Here is a 9,110-nt window from a genome sequence, read left to right on the forward strand (position 1 = left end):
TATTTATTCATAATATTTTCAACAGAAGGCATTATCCATCATACAATAAATCTACTACTAGAAACATGTGCATATAAGGGAACGAGACTTGTGTACTTTCTTTGAAAATAAGTGTATATATATATATATATATATATATATATATATATATATATATATATATATATATATATATATATATATTAGATCTAGGACCTTTACGTAAAGTTATTGTTCAAAATGTATTTTGTTTGCATGGCATGTAACCTCACCCGAAAGTGTAAAGTGAGTGAAAACTAGTAGAAAAGGGGTATAAACTCACATTTTGTGCTTTCCCTAGAAGATGGCAAGAAATGGTGAGAAAGATGAGGTATGCATCGAGCTTTTAAAGACAACACCTTCTTGATCTTCAAGATATTTGGTCTCAAGAATGAAAATGAGACAACCAAAAGATTATGGTAGGGAGAAGATAGAAATCTTGAAAATATGAAGAGAACTTACCAAAAATCCTTGCTAAACACTTGCCAAAAAGCTTGGATCAACTAGAGAGTTCTTGGAGAGTTTAGAGAGTATAGAAGTGAATGTTGTAAAATGAAAGGTGGAGCGGGGAGGTAGTAGCCGAGTTTTATAGGAGAAGATGGTGGAGCCTTTTGATTAAAATAATCAAGGTATGGTTCCTTGATTATTAAAATGAAGTATGGTGTTTTGAATTAAAAATCCATGGTAAGGCTTTTTCATTAGAATAATGAAGCATGGTCATGTGAATATTTAATCCAAGGCATGGTTGTTTTGATTTTTTATAAGAATATCATGATTAAGTTGGGATATGGTGGATTATGTAGGAAAAGAAGAGACATAATTTTTCTTCTTATAGTTTTTATAAAAACCTAGCCCTTTTTATAAAAGTTTGTCTTTTTTATAAAAGTGTGGTGGGATTTGAGAAATTGGTAAGGTCTAATAACTAATAAAAATATTTTTATTTAATATTATTAGCAATAATATTAACACCTTATAATTAAGTTGGTTTTCTCAAATTCGTTGTATAAAATGTGAGCGTTAAACGTGATAACATTTCGTTTTCTTGATGTATGACCTTTTTACAGAATAACCACCAGAGTATCAACTAAATACTTGGTCATAGACGTTTAAATTGTGTTTATGAATTTGTGAACAAGTAAACCTCGTGTTATGAACATCACCCAAATTCCCGGTAATATTTGTGTGTTTTATTGAATTACTACATTATCGTAGTTTACTGATTGCAATAAAAGTGTTTATTCGATAATGGATTTCACAATAGCATGCGTAGCATTATAATATTCGATAATACATTAGGTATGTTATGAAAATCACATTTTGCCTTTTTGGCCTAATATATGCACAATTGACTTTTGTTGACCCTTGTTCACTTTTGTTGACCAAAATTGACGGTTGTCACATCATCCCCCTGTTGAAAGGAATTTCGTCCCGAAATTAGTCTTAGATAACGGGTTCCTAGGGATTTGGGAAAAGTTGGGGATACATCTATTTAATTTGATTCTCACGCTCCCATGTGTACTTAGGTCCCCGCTTAGCGTTCCAGTAGACCCTCACTATTGGAATGCGACTTTGTTTCGTTTGTTTGACCTCCATATCCATGATTTCGACCAGTTCTTCGATGAAATTCAGACTTTCACTAACCTCTATCTCGTCTAACGGAATGACAAGGGTTTCATCGGATAAGCATCTCTTGAGGTTTGACACGTGGAATATGGGATGTATATTGCTAAGTTATTGTGGCAGTTGGAGCCCTTAGGCTACAAGACCTATCATTGCAAAGATTTCAAAAGGTTCTATATACTGTGGATTGATTTTATTTCATTTGCCAAAAGTTATCATCCCTTTCCATGGCGATACTTTTAATAGTACTTGGTCGCCAACCTGAAACTCCAAAGGCTTGTGCCTCCTGTCGGTGTAGCTCTTTTGTCGATCTTGGGATGCTTTCAGTCGTTCTCGTACCTGGACGATCTTCTTTGTTGTTTCCCGTATGATCTCTGGTCCGGTGAGGGTGCTATTGGTCGCTTGACCCTTAGCAAGTTGGGTGTCTCCAACTTCATCCCAGCATAACGATGATCTGCACATACATCCTTATAGTGCCTCAAACAGAGTGGCTTTGATGTTGATGTGCTAGTTATTATTATGAGAGAACTTAATCAGTGGTAGGTGAGCATCCCATTCTTTGCCAAAGTCCATCACACAAGCACGGAGCATATCTTCCAATGTTTGAATGGTTCGCTTACACTGACCATCTATTTGTGGGTGGTAGGCTGTACTCATATCGAGTCGGTTCCCCAAGGATTTTTGCAATGATTGCCAAAAGCGTGAAGTGAACCGGATCTCCCTATCTGAGATTATGGACAATGGCAGGGCCTGCATCCTTATGATGTCTTTGAGATACGTTCTTGTCAACTTTTCTATCTTATCCATCTCTTTGATTGGTAGGAAATGTGCAGATTTGGTTAGTCTGTCTACGATCACCTAAATGGTATCGTGTCCACCCGTAGTCTTAAGTAACTTTGTTATGAAGTCCATGGTAACCCGCTCCCACTTCCAATCGGGTATTTCTAGTTGTTGTAACAGCCCAGAGGGCTTCTGGTATTCTATTTTGACCTTAAGACAGGTTAGGCACTTACCTATGTAAATGGCAATCTCTGCTTTCATGTTTAGCCACCAATACAACCTTTTCAGGTCTTGGTACATCTTGTCTGCCCCAGGGTGAATGGTGTATTTTGTCTTGTGTGCCTCGTTTATGATCAAATCGCTAAGGCCACTAAACTTTGGCATCTAGATTCAATTCATGAAATACCGAATTTCGTCATCCTTGAGTTAAGAGTTCTTATCCATTACTCGAAGCACTTCATTCGGGGTGTTTTCTGTGTTCAGAGCCTCAAGTTGAACATTCTTGATTTGTGCAGATAGATGTGAGTGTATGGTCATCGTTAACAATTTTACTCGACGCCCAGAGTATTCCTTCCAGCTAAAGGCATCTGCTATGATGTTTGCCTTGCCCGGGTGGTAACGAATATTGCGTTTGCAATCGTTCAACAACTCATCCCATCTTCGTTGCCTCATGTTAAACTCTTTCTGGTTGAGGATGTGTTGAAGGATCTTGTCGTCGGTAAATATCGTACACTTAGTGTTGTACAGGTAGTATCTCCAAATCTTTAAGGCAAAGACTACGACTCCAAGCTCAATATCGTGGGTAGTGTAGTTGACTTCGTGTGTTTTGAGTTTCCTAGAACCATAAGAGATGACCTTTCCTCTTTGCATGAGTACGCATCCCAATCCTTGATTCGAGGCGTTGCAGTACACGACAAAGTCCTTTGTGACTTCCGGAAGGGATAGGATTGGTGCGCTACACGACGCTTGTTTCAATGTCTAAAATGCATCCTCTTGTTATCCCTCCATTCAAAACTCACCGCTTTTTGGTTAATGTTGTGAGGGGTTTAGCTATCTTGGAGAAGTTCTTGATGAATCTCCGATAGTAACCAGCAAGACCTAAGAACCGGTGTATCTCTGTCGACGTCCTTGGTGTCTTCCAGTTCTCTACTGCCTTTATCTTGGATGGGTCCACATGTATTCCTTCTTTGCTGACTACATGTCCTAAGAAGTCTACTTTCCGTAACCAGAACTCGCACTTTGAGAACTTTGCGTAAAGTTTCTGTTATCATAGCAATTCTAGTATTGATCGCAAGTGTTTCCTATGCTCCTCCTCACTTCGTGAGTATAGCAATATATCATTGATGAATACGATCACATTTTTTTCTAGGTATGGTCTACATATGCAATTCATAAGGTCCATGAATAATGCTTGAGCATTGGTCAATCCAAATGGCATTACTATAAACTCGTAGTGATCATATCGTGTTCTAAATGCCGTTTTTGGGACATCTTCTTCATGAAGTCTAAGTTTGTGGTACCCCGATATCAAATTGATCTTTGAGAAGTAGCTGGATCCCTATAATTGATCAAACATATCATCAATCTTGGGAAGCGGGTACCGATTCTTGACGCTCAGCTTGTTCAGTTCCCGATAGTCAATACATATTCTAAAGGATCCATCTTTCTTCTTTTCAAACAAAACTGGTGCTCCTAAAGAAGAGAATATCGGCCTAATAAACTCTTTATCTATTGATTCGTGTAGTTGACTAGACAACTCTTGCATTTCCGTCGGGGCCAATCTATATGGAGACTTTGCTACGGGGGCTGCTTCTAGGATTAAGTTGATTTTGAACTCGACTTGTCGTACATGTGGTAACCCTGGGATGTCTTCTGGGAACACATCAAGAAAGTCACGGACTTCTAGTATGTCCATGATTTCCTTCACCTCTTTCTTCTGGTCCACTATGTGTGCTAGAAATGCATAATACTTCTTGTGCAAGTACTTTTGTGCCTTGATTGCACGAGATGATTTGGAGGCCCTTGCTTTGTTTGTCACCGTATACCACAAGGGTTATGTTGTTTGGTAGATTGAGTCGGACGACTTTCTTATGACACATGATGTTGGCGCACTGAGTGGTTAGCCAATCCATGTCGACTATTACGTCGAAGCTCCCAATAGACATAGACATGAGATTGATTTAAAATGTGAGGTTTTCTAGGTTATAAAGTTACATTTGGCGAAAAAAAAACTTAAACCCTTAAGTTCAGATGCACCCTAGAAATGATCTATGTTTTCTCTATTGATAGCAACTAATTATGAACATCAAGAAGGCCTAGGAGAGAGGCTATGAAATTGAAATTCATATCAAATTAGGGTTACATACCTTTTTATTATTATTGTAAATAATCAAAGTAGAATCCTTCTTTAAGACCTTGGAAGAGCTAGCATCAAAGGTATGGTACCTCTAATGGCTTGTATCTAAAACCCTAGTAGAAAGAAGAGTTAAGGAGAGAGAAGGCTAGAGAAAAATTTCAGCTCTTGAGCCTCAATGGAAGCAGACGAAAAATAGGATCCATAAGGGTCCTATTTATAGCTAATGAGGAACCCTTGAAACCCTAATTGGAACAATACAATAATATATTTAAAATTGGTAATTATCCAAGCCCATAATTATCTAATAGGATTATTCTAAAACCCTAAAAGATATAGCTAAATTTCGTCCATATCTAGAAGGTTCTAGAAACCCTATTTTGTTTAACTATTGAACAATAACAGCTCACTCCCTATTCTTCAAAGTAATTCTAATTAATCCTGAAATTAATTCCAATTACTTTCTGATTAATTCCAAATTAACTATTATTATTTCCAATTAATATATTAATCATATAATATATTAATAAATCATTTTTTAATTTATTAATCATATAATATATTAACAGTTCAACCTCTTCCTCCAAAAGTCATTCTATTCAAATACTAGTTTTGAGGGCAACTTAAAAATGAATTTGTTTTTATTTCAAGAATATACCAATTTAGTTATTGGCTTAGACACCTTAATTCAACAGTATTCCACTTGGATAAGTCTATAACTACAACTGCAAGTACAGACCTTGAAATAAACAACAAGGGGGTGGTTTCCAAAGCCACTGCCAAAATCTGATTCAAATAAGCTATCGACCCTAAGATAAGTGATCAACTATTCCTTCGTTCTTCAAGACATCGTATGGACATGAGACATGGATCAGAATCAATCTCATTGTCCAAAATTCTATTTCCTAATTTCTGGATTTTTAAACACTTAATTGAACATCAAATTGAACACATCAATTAGTCGTGGATGGGCCCAACACTATATAGTCAACATCAAATCATCGATGGGCCCAATTGTATCACTTTTTTCCTGTTAAGGAAAAAGGAACGAAATGTTTTGAGTATGTAGTCCTACAATTTACATATCAAATCACACACGGAATAACCCTTTATAACATTTAGTTACGAAATGTGTTTTAGTCAACCAATGCATAAATGATCTGTAAACTATGTACTACATGTCTTTGTGTTATGAATAGTAGATGTTATCGTTTTAGAATTACTTGTGACAAGACCCATGAAGTAATTTCTATGTGTGGATTTATCCAATACTTAAAATCCCTATTTTTAAAGTACTCATGAATATTTTAGCAATTCAAATTGCAAATACAATCAATTCATGACAGTCTTAATTCACTACTTACTTCCAAAAGTATGAACGATTGTGAAAGTTTGAATAATTCAAAATTGCTCAGGAAGTGTAAACATGCTAAAAGAAACACAAGAATAAATAATTGAATAAGGGAGTACGATACTCATAAATAATTATCTATTATTCATTCACCAAATCAATTACATCTATTTTACAAGTTTCAAACATATCACAAAACTAGTAAAACTAATATCGTCTCTTATGCCTATGCTCCTAGCATGATGGTAGTGTTTGACTCTGCTCATAGCCTTTTTGAAGGATCTGCAACATTATATTCTGATGATACTCTCTTCACCAGAAGGTGTCCTTATTTTACCCGATGTTGAATGTAATGGTACTTTCTGTCTATATGCTTGGATCTACCATGATCCTTTGGTTCTTTTATTTAACCAACTGGGCCTTCATTATCACAACACAGTTCCATGGGTTCCTGAATAATTGTAATGACTTTGAGATCGCTGATAAAGCTCTTCAACCAAGCCGCTTCCTTCGAATCTTCACTCGTCGCAATGTACTTATACTTACACGTGGAATCGGCCACTGTGTCTTCTTTGGAACTTTTCCAAGTAATCGCTCCTCCATTCAATAAGAGTACCCAACAATACTACAAACAAAAGCTGTCTCGGTCTGTTTGAAAACTGGCATCACTATAACCAATTACTCTTAATGTATCACTGCTGCCAAGAACTAGGAACATCTCTTTCGTTCTTCATAGATACTTAAGAATATTCTTCACCGCAATTTATACAAATATGTAGGGGGTATGTTTTCAAGTATTATTAATGTAGCGGAAAATCAAGAATAAGATAAGAAAACAAGAATGATGAATAACTTGTGCAACAACAAAACAAGAAAAATATAGCTTTGACAAACACTCTAGACCTAGAATATGCATCCTAAAATTAAAAAAGGAGCGAGTATGCAACTCAAAAGAACAAAGTTCTCAAAATTCAATTGATTCAACAATACTTCAAAATGCTCGACATAAAGGGCTATTAATAGCCTATCAACGATTACAGAAATAAAAGGAAACAAATAGATAAAAGGAACCTATTGATAAAAAAAGGAAACTATTAACTAAAGGCTAAAAATAAGTAAAAAACGTCTCTAGAATCTTCCAGCTTTAGCTGACATCAATAGCCATGCAACTTCCTACCAAAAAGCCCTTGGAACTCCGAGATTCACAACCAAGGTTCTGAGATTCGCATCTAGTCACATTCCAAAATGGTTCTCGTTCACATCCAAAGACTCTAGAGCAGTAAGGATTGCAATAGATCACATCTTGTGACATCTAATCGTAACGTGCTTCCTTTTCAGATCTGATTCCATTTTTGCATCTAACATAACTTTTGCATCCAACACCTTTTGCATTCGCATCATTCCCCAATCCATTGGGCTCTGACAGGATTTCCCTAAAATTAACTAACCAGACTCAAAGCATAAGACACATTAGTGCGAGTACAGGTCAATACATACATGATTGATACTACAGCCAAAACATATGGGGTTCGACTCACATCAGCTATCTCATCATCAATACTTTGACTTTAAGTCGTACTCAACTTGATAGTACTATGAATGAGTAATTCCCCTTTCTTTAAATTATCCATACTGAAATGCTTTAGTATGTTATCATATATGTACTCTGGCTAAGATCAATAAGATGATTCTTTCTATCCCGATGAATTCTTATTCCTAGAATATAGGACACTTTCCCTGGATCCTTCATGGCGAAACACTTCCCAAGCCAAGACTTAATTTCTTGCAAGGTTGAAATGTCATTTCCTATAAGGAGTAAGTCATCAACCTACAAGACTAGGATATACCCCCACTAGCTTTGACATATACACATGACTCATCTTCACTTCTAGAGAACCCGAACTCTTTAACTTTCTTATGGAAGCAAAGATTCCAACTGCAAGATGCTTGTTTTAATCCATAAATGGATTTCTCAAGCTTACACACCCTATCAGGAAACTTGGTATGTACAAAACCCTCTGGCTAACTCATCTAGACGTCCTCAGATACTTTCCTATTAAGGAAAGTGGTTTTAACATTCATTTGCCAAATTTCATAATCATGAAATACAACTATAGCAAGCATAATCCTGACAGACTTTATCTTAGATACTGGTGAAAAGGTATCATCATAATCAATCCCTTGGGTTTGATTAAATCCCTTTGCATCCAGCCTAGCTTTATAGGTGTGTACTTTGCCATCCATGTCGGTCTTCTTTTTTAAGATCCATTTGCACCCGGCTATCTTTCGACCAGGTAGTGATCAACCAGGCTCCACACTTGGTTATCATACATGGACTAAATCTCACTGTCCATTGCCTCCTTCCATTTAGCATCCTCGGGGCCTGCCATAATTTCCTTGTAGTTAGTAGGTTCATCCAAATTTACTAGTGTATGATCATTGCCAAACGTGTCACCATCTGCAGTAATATGGAAACAATAGAAATTATGTGACATGATAACCCTATTGTAACGACAAAGGGGTAATGAGTTGTCGACTGACTCAAATGGAACCTCTTCCTCACGTTGAGTGCTTGTGTTTTCTGAGGTCCCTTCATTGGATGACTCTTGAATTTCTTCAAGATCAATAGCACTCCCACTGTCCTATTTGAGTATGATCTCTCCCTCTCTCTCTCTCTCTCTCTCGTGAAAGACTCCTCTTCGAGCTACGAAGACCACGTTCTCACTAGGTCTGTAGAACAAGTATCCAAAGGACTTCTATGGGTAGCCAATGAAATAACACTTCTTGGATCTTGGTTCAAGTTTGTCATGCGTCTCTCATCTTACGAGTGCTTCACAACCCCATACCTTGATATGTGCGAGTGAGGGAGCTTTCCATATCAACATCTCATGAGGTGTTTTGGCAACCTTCTGTGTTGGAACAAGATTCATGATACGAGCAACTGTCTCTAAGGCATACCCTCAGAAATGAATAGGAAGAGAAGCTTGA

This window comes from Lactuca serriola, chromosome 6 (genome assembly GCF_051521515.1).
Source record: "Lactuca serriola cultivar US96UC23 chromosome 6, Lser_US96UC23_V15, whole genome shotgun sequence".
In the NCBI taxonomy this organism is placed as follows: domain Eukaryota; kingdom Viridiplantae; phylum Streptophyta; class Magnoliopsida; order Asterales; family Asteraceae; genus Lactuca; species Lactuca serriola.